The sequence below is a fragment of the Nylanderia fulva genome, unplaced genomic scaffold, assembly GCF_048542155.1.
Source record: "Nylanderia fulva isolate GAGA-0341 unplaced genomic scaffold, ASM4854215v1 Scaffold827, whole genome shotgun sequence".
Classification (NCBI taxonomy): Eukaryota; Metazoa; Arthropoda; class Insecta; order Hymenoptera; family Formicidae; genus Nylanderia; species Nylanderia fulva.
In genome coordinates this window covers 22,478-36,123 of record NW_028190947.1, presented here as the reverse complement: position 1 = coordinate 36,123, position 13,646 = coordinate 22,478, and positions in this window count along the sequence as shown.

Here is a 13,646-nt window from a genome sequence, read left to right as displayed (position 1 = left end):
GTTTCTATTATGTATATATGCTTGTTGATTTAATAAAAACAAAATTGTTGTATATTTAATTTGGGTTTTTGCACCCCCCCTTCCAATTTGGACTTAAATTGGATATTTACTTTTTGTTAAAACAAAATATGATAGTTTTACGATATAGTTTTTCTTATCTATTATTATTATTTAAAATAAGTTGTTTTTATATACGGTTAATTATATGTTATTCTATTACCTATAACTATTGATTATAGTATTGATGTACATTTATGTAAATAAAGTATTATATTTGTTAGTTCCTAATTTTAAGAAGTGAGTATTTATTTTCTTGATTATTTAAAGCTTAGATTTATGATTTCTTATTTAGGATTATATTTAATTTTTTAATCTCAAAATCTTAACGCTATTATTGTATTTATACATATTTACACAGTTGTTAACAGAATAAGTAAATTACTTTCTGTTCTTTCTTTTCTTTGAGTTTTTATTTGTTATACTACGCCCCCTTCTAGTTTTGACATTCTTAGGAGTTTTGCGTGTAGAATTAAATTTTGTTGATCGTTGTTGTTCTTTAGAATCTTTTGCTTGGAAGAAACGAATTATTTCCTCTGGATCAATGAATATTCCATTTGATGATTCTGTTGATGTTGTATCAGAGTCGGATGATGTTGATATATCTTCGAACAATTTTTCTGCTTTGTTTATTAGTTTTAATAGTTTTTTGTTAACTTCTTCTTCAAGTGGTCTTCCGGTTTCTTCATCCGTGCGGGAAGTACTTGGTTTTGGGTTGTTATTTTCGTCAGATTTTGGTGTTTTTCCTGATGTTGAGCTGGAAGGTTCTTTTTTGTTATCTTGTTGTTGTTTTTGTTTTGTAGGAAGATTCCTATTGTTATTTTCTTTCTATTGATTATTTTTAGGTTTTTCAGGTAAGTACGTTTTGTGACTTTCTTTCTGCAGCTTTTTAATGCACTGTTCTTTTTGTGCGATCTGTTTGAAAGTTTTCCTTCTTAAGTACTTGAATTTTGATGCTTCGGTGTGAAGTTTAGCTATTTCGTCTCTGAGTTCTTGAATTTTTGATTTTTGACATTTCTCACAAGGGTGTTTGTTTTGTTGTTGGGTATTTGTTGTTTCTTTCGTGCCCCCTTCCAATTTGGAAGTTGATGGATTATTGGATTTTGGTTTTCCTGTGTTGCCCCCTTCGAGATTTGATTTTCGACGAATTTTTCTATCAGTTTTAATAGAGATGCTATTTAGCCATTTAGGTCTTGGCTTTTTCTGGTTGTTTTGAGGTTGGTGTTTGTTTTTATTGTATTTGGTCTTCTTGTTCCATTTATTTTTCTTAATGGAATATTGGTTGTTGTTGCTATTGTTTTCTTTGGGATTTTTCGGTTTTTCTGTTGTAGTTTTCTTGATGACTTTTTCTTGTTCCTGGTTCTTTTGTTGATTGGACAGTTTCAAATCGCGCAGTCTATCCTGTAGTTTGGATATTTTTTCTTTTTTCTTTGCGATTCTTCTAGTTCTTGCTTTTTCTTTTTTAAACTGTCTTATCTGTTTGTCGAGCAGTTGTTTGCGCTCGTTTATCTTGCTTCTTTCTTCTCTTGAGATTGTTGAAATAAGTTTTGTTGGGTTTTCGACCTTCTGGAATTTTACGACGAAATTATCGTTCTGATAATTTATTACCGCGTCGAATTTGGTCTAAAATCATGTCCTAGTACCATCTGGAACGCAAGTCTGTCCACTACATAAAATTCGTGTACCAGTTGCGTGTTGTCGATGACTAGAGTTAGCTGTATCTTGCAGGCAATGGTTAGCTCCTGCTCGCCAAATGCACCTTTTAATTTGCATTTGCGAATTGGGATCCTATCAATGGTTTCCCTGTTTTTTGTTAGTTTTTTTAATGTGTTTTTTGACATTACTGAAATCTCGGCTCCGGTGTCTACTAAAACATTGATTTCGGTTTTACCGACTTTCAAGTCGATCATCGGATGACATGGTTGTTCGTCGTTGTCTTCGACGTCGTCATCGCTCAAATCCTTGAGGATTTTCTTGGTTCTCATAATTGAGACTTGTTTTATTTCGTATTTTTCCTTCGGTTCGCTGCTTTGTGAGCTTTCATCCGTGGACAAGATTGAATCTGTTGACGGTACTTCTCTCTGCCGTATTGATGAAATTCCTTTCTTTCCCGGCGCTTTCGTCTCAAAGTTCGAGTTTTTTAGTGCATTTCTGCCTCCCTTTGATTTCGCTGCGTTTTTATTCCGGGTCTGATCACTGTCAGAATCTGGAAATTCCACTTTAGGTTTTGATTTTTTCGTATGGTTTTGTCCATACCATGGGAGTGCTTTTTGCTCTTCCCTTTGGGTATATGGATTCTTCTTCGCGTTCCAATTTGGTCTGCGGTTGTATGTTGCTGTGTCTTGTTTTTTCTTGGATGCGCTTCTGTTTGATGTTTTATCTGAAGATTTTTCTCTTGCAGATTTTGCTTCAGCTGCGGTCTGCTTTTCGTCTTGGATTTCATCCAAAATTGCAGTCAAATCAGAGATATTCTTTGTGGTTGACCACTTAATCTCGCGCGAAACATCTTTCTCAAAATGTCTTTTAATACAGCGGATTATTTCGATATCTCCCATGGGTGGATCGAGGTGTTTAGCCTGTCTCGCAAGGTCCAGTGCGTAGTCGGACATGTTGCTTGTCTTCGTCGCATGGTACTGTCCCATGTATAATTTTTCTCTGAATTTCGCTTGCTGATTTTCGCCCCAGAAGTGTTGTATAAAGGCTTCACGGGCTTCGTTTATATGCGCAAAGTCTTGGATTTCAAACCAACTCGAGGCTTGATCCCTTAGACATCTTCCAAAAAAGTGTAGAAGATCACGATCTTCGATTTTTTCGTAAAGTGCGATCGTGTTAAATTTTTTTACGAATCTCATTAAATTCATTTTTTCGGTTTTTCCGTTAAATTTAATTTCATCAAAAGGGTTTTTTAACCATCCACCCTTTGGTAATCTAATCCCGTTCATCGGAGCGACGTACTGTCTTGTGCCGATCACGTTTGTAGCATCGTCTGATTCTGCAATAGAATTCTGCGAATCGCATCGGAACTTCAAGGCGTTGGCGTTTTTTAGTGCCCTCAAAACGGTTTTGAGTTCCTCCTCCAGGCTTTTGATTTTTTCTCGGCTATTTTTAAGGGTGTCTTCTGCGAAGATGTTCCTTGTAGTGTACTCTCGGACTTATGCATAGGATTCCTCATTCTTCCCGATCTGAGTGTTGAGATCGGTGAGTGTTGTACTCCCTTAAAGGAGTACAACACTCACCGTTGTACCGTTGGACCACAAGCTGGTCCTTTTGGTCTTTGTTTTTATCCATTTTTGCCGTAGAATAGCGTATTAACCGAAATATAAGCTTGTTTTCCCGTATTACACGTGTTAGCTTAATCTTAATTATTTTATTCGAATTAGAATTAAAATAATTATGTGTATAGTCAATGAGACTGTACCTTTTGATTTTTGGTTAAATTAATGTTAAAACGGATTACTTTTATCGAATTACCCGGTATATTACGCGAATAATTGATTTAAACCGATTTATTTGACCAAGTGCTTTTAGCGGCACTCTTCATGGTCCGCGCTTTGCAGTGCGCTATCGCGATTTCCCGAATTCTTTGAGCTGGGCTCTCTTCGTGGTCCGCGCTTTTTGGTTGAGCGCTTGTGTCGCGAATTTTCGTTGTTAGAGAGACGGGCTCTCTTCGTGGTTCGCGCTCTTTCGTGCGCTATTGTTGGTTGAAAATTACCAGCTCTCTTCGTGGTCCGCGCTTTTTATTCGATCAAAAATTGGGAAATATTATTATTTTCCTGAAAGAAACTGTAATTAATTAAAATCACAATTTTTTTTTACCAAATGGCCAAGCAATTTCTTGCTTTCTTTTATTTGCCAAACCAACGTTTTTTATTTTGCTTGTAATAGGAAAACACAAGAAAAATCGGGATTTTCTTGCATGCGTCACACTTTACGCCAGACGTCACAGTTTGCTTCGTCTTCTTTTATTGGCAAGTGTATTTATGACACATTTATATTCTATGCAAAAATTGTTGATTATTTTATCCGTTTTATTTCGCTACGGTTTGTCCCAGTCGCTACATATCTTCGCGTATTTTCAGAGATGTAACCGATTGCTTTTTGACGGATTTAGTTTGATCGTTTAGCGTCTTACAAATTCACGTTGTGATAATTGGAAAATTATGAACCACTTTCTATTTTCTTAATGACGGTATTATATACTTTAGTTCGTTTCGGATTTAACTTACGCGAACTTTTGCCGTCGGATGCGAATGTTTATTGTTCGCGATCGTTTCGGATTTTTATCTTTGCACGAAACGATTTCCTAATGCACCACCATTTCAGGCAAGGGTGACTAACTATATATTTTCGTTCTGAACTCAATCTTTCCGAAAATTTAAATCCTAAAAAAATCATAAAAATGAAAAGGTCAGGCCATGTTCAAAAGAAGGTACTCAAAAATTTAAACCTTTCAAAATTTAAACGATCTAATAATAAATTATCACGAAAAGTAACTGATATGTTATTCAAGGTGTCAGTTCAAAGTGAACATACGTAAAGTGTATATTATTTAAATTTAGTAATAATATATTACCATGAAAAGTAACTGTGATATTTTATTCAAGGTGCAAGTTCACATTGAATATACATACATATAAGTAAAACTGATTACAATTTGATTCTAGAAAATAAATGCGATATGTTATTCTTAGTGCACAAAATATAATAGTCGTTTATAGAGATTTGATTTGAAATTCATACTAGCCCGTACAATGAAAAATAATTGCTCGTAATTCCAGAGTACCAATTTGTTAATGACTCAGAAAAATAACATGGCGGCCTGCTCTCAAAAAACTATGATGTTTCTCGATGTCCATTTAGAAATAATGTCAAAGCTCTTACAGAATAATTACTAACATTTGAAATACAAAAAGTATTACATTAGAAGAAGATTAGAGTAGAATAAGGATTCAACGTATTTTTAAAAGCTCTACACACACAACGAAGTAAATATACAAAACTATATACAAATACCTTTTTCTTCTGTGTTTCTGAAGAAAATTGTAAGTCAAATGAAACCTTGCACTTTGAGAACCATGTCACTTACTTTTCAGAGTCAAATTGATAAATTTTTTTTGTATATTTTAATGATATTTATTTCTCACTTGTATCTTGAATAATTAATATGTAATTTTTTATTGTATATTACGACAAATAATCAATAAACTTTTTAAGCGTATAGCTTTATTGTAGTTGATTTGAGAACTGTACATTTATAAATTTTACTTAATATACACCCGTTTCGAGCAACAAGGCAAAGTTTTCTGATCAATAACTTACTCCCTGAAAATACGGTATAACACAAATCGGAAGTTGATACGAAAATTCGAAATTTTACTAAAGAAAGATTGGAGGTTTTTAATTTATACAATTTTCACAACTCTTATTTCAATTATTTATTCTACCCATCGAAAGTTTTTTGAGAGCAGGCCGCCATGTTATTTTTCTGAGTCATTAACAAATTGGTACTCTGGAATTACGAGCAATTATTTTTCATTGTACGGGCTAGTATGAATTTCAAATCAAATCTCTATAAACGACTATTATATTTTGTGCACTAAGAATAACATATCGCACTTATTTTCTAGAATCAAATTGTAATCAGTTTTACTTATATGTATGTATATTCAATGTGAACTTGCACCTTGAATAAAATATCACAGTTACTTTTCATGGTAATATATTATTACTAAATTTAGATAATATACACTTTACGTATGTTCACTTTGAACTGGCACCTTAAATAACATATCAGTTACTTTTCGTGATAATTTATTATTAGATCGTTTAAATTTTGAAAGGTTTAAATTTTTGAGTACCTTCTATTGAACATGGCCTGACCTTTTCATTTTTATGATTTTTTTAGGATATCACTTACTTTTTAAAGTACAGATATATAGAGCAGCTTTCTAGTAATTCAAGTATCACAAATATATGTATTTTCGATTCTTATCACATAACTTTGTATAAGTAACAATTTATGCAATACAGTTCAAAATAATTGAAATATATGGTATATATGTACATATATAAAATATATAATTATATTATAGTATACATATATATTTTATTTAATCATATATGTAAATGTTTGTATAATTGTAATAACTTTTAACGATACATTGCACATTTATTTCAATTGCAACAGAATGAATTTATATTCTTGTATGAATATTGAAAATAAAGAATGGGCCCCTCCATCGCCCATTCTCGTGAGAACGCAACCATATATTTTTCTTCGTCTCTCCAATTTTAACACGACATACACATTTCTGTCTGATAATTTTTTTCTTGATGATACTTTTTGAAATGTCATGAAGCCTAGGTCAAATTAGAAACTTATTGCACTCGTTTTAATGCAGCGCTTACAGCAGCTTTTATGAAGCGCCAGAGCAGCCGATATTTTATTTTGGCGCTTACGGCAACTTTTATACAGCGCTAGAACAGTTGATGTTTTAATGTAGCGTTTACGGCAGCCTTTATACAGCGCCATTATTTAATTTGTTCTAAGAACAATATGTATGCCTCTTGTGCTCCTTTGGGCCATTTTTTCTTGAACACTTCCATATCATTAGAGTAATACAATTCCGATTTTGTGTCAGCTCTCAACATACACGTGTAGTGACCACGATTCATTTCTTCACCTTCGTGAAAAATAGCGCTTATTAGCTTGTACTTTTTTTTATTAATCGTGATATTACTCGTCGGCACGGCGGTAAACCGATTGTTGATAATTTTTTTAGAAGCACCGTTTACAAAAGTATATAAATTGAGCTGTATTACTACGACGGATAAAGTTGATTCGATTACGGTTTTCTTTTTCAACACGGTGCCCTTACATTCGTTACAATTGCCGTTTATCGTTTTCCATTTAGAAAATTCTACATTAATCAAACTTTGTAGAGTGACACCTTTTTTCCTTTTTAATGTCGAATGTATAGGTAATATTAACAAACTACTGCTTTCCAGCTTAGTTACATTGTAATTACATTTGACATTCGAGCAACATGTTACGTGCTTTAATTCGAGTTTTAATACATCATTGATGTCGGAATACGTCGACATTAGAGCCGTAAAAAATTCCGAAACATCTTGTTGTGTTCGTTCTTCGAAGCGTTTTCCGACAGATCTTCTAACCGCTTGAATGTTGCAATATTTACGTTCACCATACGCGCAGATAGCATCAATCAATGCATTCGATGCTTTATTTTTCAGTATTTGTTGCCTAATACGTACGCAATGAAACGCACATTGTAATATTACATTAGTGTAACACGAAACAGCATCATTATTGCAAAGGCCATATATTTTCCACGTAACTATACTTTCTGGTTCCTCACAATCATAATTCTGCATATCATCAATGATATTAGGGATATCCCATCGACGATCGTACATTTTCACAACCTTTTTCTCGGACGGATTGATTTGTGGCAGTTCAGATTTGAATATAGATCTCAGTCGATTATATTCTACAATGGCTCTCGAGTTTGCTTTAACTGATGCTGGATTGAAATTTATCAAATGTAGGCCTTCCAATTTACTTACTCGTGACAAACCTACATAAACTTCCATCACTGAATACAGTCGTTCCTAAATCCATCATTGCATTGTTACATGTAATTCCTTCGATTATAAATAATTCGACATTCTTTAATTTGTCTCTCAAAGTTTTCAAGACCATGTCTGACAATTGCGTATATTTTGGTGTAGATTCATGACTAACCGGTAGTTGAAACATTCTATGGATTGTCAAGCCATCGATATTGAATGCTGCGATACCCGTGGGAGCAGATATGGCAGTCGTTTTTTCCAAATATATTCTGATCCAATGTATAATCGTTTCAATTAGAAAATTTTTCCCTGTACCACCTTCGCCACTTACGTACAGTCGCAGAATCTGATTCTTATCTTGTAAAACTTGGCATACTCCATCAAAGACTCTTTTCTGGTCTTTGTTCAATTGCGACATCATTTGCGATAAATCAATCGGGTCGTCAATCTTACTAAAATCTTCCAGATCTTTCATCGCGTCGTCAGCTTCTATCGGATTACAATCCAGTTCATCGTCATCGGATTTGTCTCTGTCTGCTGTTTTCAGATTTCGCGCTTCTCGATTAATTCAGCAACGTTCTCAAAAGCTTTCTGTATTTCTTCGAGCCTTTCGTGATATTTCATTGCCTTCGTTAAAACAGACTCTGAATTCTTAAAGGCATCCGTGTAAGTCTCGAATGTACCTTTGAGTTCACTCAAATTTCTCCATGGTTTGAACAGAAGAAGCAGCGATTAAAAGTATTTTTCGGGCTCAGTTTTTATATTAAATCGATAATGGTTAATTAAATAACCCTTTTTTCGTTTTTTTAAAAATAAACTCGATGCCAGTTTGTAACACTTGACTTCGTCATTATTTGACATCTGTTTCGTAATTTCCCAGAATCTGGCAAAATCGTACAAATTCAATGATTCTAATTCCTGAGGTCTATTTGAATAGTAATCATCGATGAGTGACGAACAGTAAATATTCGTAGAATTTTCATCGAGAGCTTTAATTTCATTAAATGTTTTAACTTTTCTATTTCTCACCTCATTAACATCGATCCATTTGACCATGGTATCATTATCCGTACCGTACAAGGGATTCCCTAATAGTGTATCCGCAGCTTTTAAAGCACCGCATTCTCTGTTATTTAATGAACGCATTGCAACGTTGGCGAAACATTTTCATCTGGAATTTCACACGTTACGCATTTTTGAATAAACGTAGCAATTTCTTTATCCGGCGATTTTCCTAATACTGGAGCATCTTTTATCCAAATCATACAATGCATGTGCTGAATACCTCTACTTTGATATTCCAGTCGCCAGAAGTAATGAATAACCTTTCCTATTGGATTATCGGACGAACAAATAGAATCAATCATGGCTTTGAATTTTATGCACATGAATCTAGAAGTACTTACAGGATCGTATGCGATTAGTTCGCTGATGCCTAACTTCTCTTTATCGGGATTCATATCTCGTAAATATTCACCCAAATCGGACCATTTCCATTCACTAGGACTCAAAGTCAAAAACCACGTCGCTGGACCGTAATGCAAAGTCATGCATTTTACATTATTGAACGGTTGTCGCCAAAATTGATCCGTATTTTTCAATTTTGCGAAAATACTCATTAAATTCGATTCTAATTGGTAACCTTTCAATTCGTTCAAGTATCTACCAGCAGTGTATCTTTCTCGTGGGTTAGTAACCATCATCGTATAATAAATACCACTTTTCAACTGTCGGTAGTTAGCATCATTGAGAAGGAAGAACAGATACTGCAGATTCAACCTGAATCTACTATGTTTCGACATCAATCGTGTTCTAATAAATAAATATTCCGGCAATGCAAAGTTTCTATCTTCTCGTTGTCCATTGACACCATCAAGATATAAATCAGGGAAACACATGACATCCAGATATTTATAACGATTATCCATTGGAAAATCTTCAATTTTCACCATTTGATAAAGCTTCAATGCAGATTCGTTATCGATTCTTTTCGCGTGTATTGGGTATATTGTATACTGATCGTTAATATCCGAATGTTCAGTGATTTGTGTGAGAAAAGCCGTACGTTTTAAAACGGTTTGATCATTATTATTTTTGTTTTGCTGTACATTGTACAAATTCAATGCTGGTAATTCCTCAACCACCTCATTTATTTCGTCATTGTCGCTTTCCTCATCGACAATCCTATATTCTGTTTCCTGCAACTTATCCTTTAATAGATCATCAGATGACGCTGGAAGACGAATTTTTGAGTAATGAGGATTATTTTCTTTCAACCATTGTAAAGCCTTATACATTTTATTAATATCTACCAAATTTTCCCAAACCATTTTAGATTTCTTGGGTATATCTCGAACGAGAATGTGCAACTCGTGATTCAAATTTATAGGATCTTCCGGATACCTTATCCAATGTTTCTTGTAAAGGCAGAGGCAAATGAAATGTTCTACCTTTTCCTAAACAGAGTTTGATTATATAAGTTTCTTGATTTAAAATGTGCTATATTTAAATTATTTAATAATTTTTTTCGTTCAAGTACAATTAACAGCAAAAACTGCATATACGTAGGTATGTATTTGACTCTACTGCCATTACTCGAAACAAATACATTATTCGATATTAACAAATTGGAACTCTGGAATTACGAGTAATTATTTTTCATTGTACAGACTAAGTTTAAATTTTTGAGGACCTTCTTTTGAACATGGCTTGACCTTTTCATTTTTATGATTTTTTGGAGATAGGGTGAGAGAGGACGAATGAGGGTAAGAGAAGACGAGATAGGCGAAAGAGGGTGAAAGAGAACGAAAGAGGGTGAGAAAGGACGTACGAGGGTGAAAGAGGTGAGAGAGGGTGAGAGAGGACGAAAAAGGGTGAAAGAGGACGAAAGAGGTCGAAAGAGGGTGAGAGAGAACGAAAGAGGGTGAAAGAGGACGAAAGAGGGTGAGAGAGGACGAAAGAGTGTGAAAGAGGTCGAAAGAGGATGAGAGAGAGCGAAAGAGGGTGAGAAAGAATGAAAGAGGGTGAGAGAGAACGAAACAGGGTGAAAGAGGGTGAGAGGGAATGAAAGAGGGTGAGAGAGAATGAAAGAGGGTGAAAGAGGACGAAAGAGGGTGAAAGAGGGCGAAAGAGGGTGAAAGAGGACAAAAGAGGGTGAAAAAGGGTGAGAGAGGACGAAAGAGGGTTAGATAAGACGAAAGAGGGGTGAAAGAGGCGAAAGATGGTGAAAGAGGACGAAAGAGGGTGAAAGAGGGCGAAAGAGGGTGAAAGAGGACAAAAGAGGATGAAAGAGGGCGAAAGAGGGTGAAAGAGGACGAAAGAGGGTGAAAGAGGACGAAAGAAGGTGAAAGAGGGTGAGAGAGGACGAAGAGGGTGAAAGAGGACGAAAGAGGGTGAAAGAGGCGAAAGAGGGGTGGGAGTGGGGGTGGAAGTGGGGTGGGGCGAGGGGCGGGATGTGGGAGGGAAAGGGGTGGGTGGAAGTTGAGGGAGGTGTGAATAAAAGGTGAGAAGAGATTTATATATATATATATAATCCTGATGACGTCAGCGGACAGAGAAGAAGAAGAAGAAGAAGAAGAAGACGACGTTACTTCATTTTTCATGAAAAACGTCACTTTTTGACCGCTTGTATTTCCAGAACGGCTTGACCGATTTTATTTTTTCTTGGCTCAAATTACTCGTGGCGATGCCGCTTTTCAGGTTATATTACGTGCAATTCAAAATTTTTTATATTTTAGTAGTTCTACACCCCCAAAAAATGGACTTTGATGGTGCAGGATAAGGAGATTTGTAGTGTCTTTTAAGGTCTTTTAGGGTTTGAACATGGCCGGAGACACTACCGCGTCTCCTAATTAAATGCACCACCATTTCAGGCAAGGGTGACTAACTATGTATTTTCGTATAAATTTAAAGATATAAGACAGGCAGTTAGAGCCAACTCGCGGATGACAGTGCGTTATCCTAACGAAACTAAATTTTTCGTTAGGATTAAGTATCTGTGCACAAGGCACCAAATATTTTACTTGGTCACGGCCAAGATTTAAAATATGAAATAATCTCATATTTGAGATTTAATTTCAATAACCCTTTCACCCCCCTACGGAAAATAAGTAAATGCAAGAGAAAAATATAGATCCGAAAGTCGCTGAATCGGGAAACGAACCCGAGACCTTTCGCTTGCCGGGCGACTGCTCTTCCAACTGAGCTATTCAGATCCTTTCGATTCTATGCTTTTCTCTGCTATATGTAATAATGTTGATAAACAAACGCGTTTTTAAGCCAGCGTGTATATAAATTAAGAGTTTAACAAGGCTCTGTAATATAAATATAAATTTAAAGATATATCGTATAAGAATCCGATTCCCGATTCAGCGACTTTCGGATCTATATTTTTCTCTTGCATTTACTTATTTTCCGTAGGGGGATGAAAGGGTTATTGAAATTGAATCTCAAATATGAGATTATTTCATATTTAAAATCTTGGCCGTGACCAAGTAAAAATATTTGGTGCTTTGTGCACAGATACTTAATCCTAACGAAAAATTTAGTTTCGTTAGGATAACGCACTGTCATCCGCGAGTTGGCTCTTACTGCCTGTCTTATATCTTTAAATTTATATTTATATTACAGAGCCTTGTTAAACTCTTAATTTATGTATTTTCGTATCGAATTTAATTTACACGAAAAAATACGCGAGACTTTTGATAAAGAATTATACGCGTGAATAGTTTTACAATGTTTCGATTGTATTTCTCTTGTTTCGAAGTTAATCTACGCAAAAGTACGCGATACTTTTTCAAGAATTATACGCGTTGATAGTTTTACAATGTTTCGATTGAATTTGAATATTTCTTTCACTTTGAATTTAATCTACGCGAAAGTACATGACTAGTTTTACAATATTTCGGTTGTTGTATCTTTGTTGTCGCGTTTGAAGTTATGGTACGTTACTGACGCTACATTAATTTCGCGTACTTGGCGTAATTTCCCGCTTATTGTTTTACGACAGATTTTATTTTTGAGTCGTGTTTTAGATTGCAAGCCCTATCCAAGATTTATTGACGCGTGACTGCGTCAACTGGCACGGTCGCCATGATATTTTTGGATTCCCGATTTCTATGGAAATCACGGGCTAGTCATCAGGCAATACTAACGACGGCGTTGCTAATTACGCTATTTCACTGTGACCGAACGGCATCTCTCATGCCACAACAAAAAAAAAACATTATTAACATAATTTTTCTTAATATCATTTTAAAAATATCTTTTTTTGAGCAATTTTGGTTTTATATCTGTAATAGTTTAAAAGACATTACGAGTTAAACAAATAACAATCGTTTTCACTTCAATTTTCTAAAATTTCTGGAACCAAAGAAAGGACTAAAATATCTGAAAATAATTCAGTAATGATACTTTATATAACAGTGTAACGGTTCACCTTTCCCGACGCCACGGATCGGCTCGCCGGTTCCAGGATTCGGGAGGAAGGAGGAGATTCAGACTCGCTTATTCCTTGGTACAAATACTTGATTTATTTAAAATAAAAGCAGACTGGTTGGTAATGATTTACAAGACACCCTATGGGTGTAACGGACCGCGGATATATACAATGTACGGTGAACGTGCGGAGCGCTCGTTGGCGTAAAGCCTTGACAGAAAAACTTACGGACTACCCGGTATAGTTACAATGCGCTGAACGACGAACGGAGGGTTCGTTGGCGGAAGGCCTTAACAGAGAAACTGGTCGGTTACCCGGTATATTTACAGAGTACGGAGGCGTATAGCCTATAGCAGTGTCCGGAAGGGACTTACAAGTCACCCGGTATACGGAATCTAGAGAGCCAACGTATTGAGGCATATAGCCTATATCGGTGTCCGGAAACCGGGAAACCCGGCGTAACGACGAGAAGCCCGTCGCCCGGCGTGTAACAGGAAGAACCGGAAACCGGGAAACCCGGCGTAACGACGGGAAACCCGGCGTAACGACGAGAAGCCCG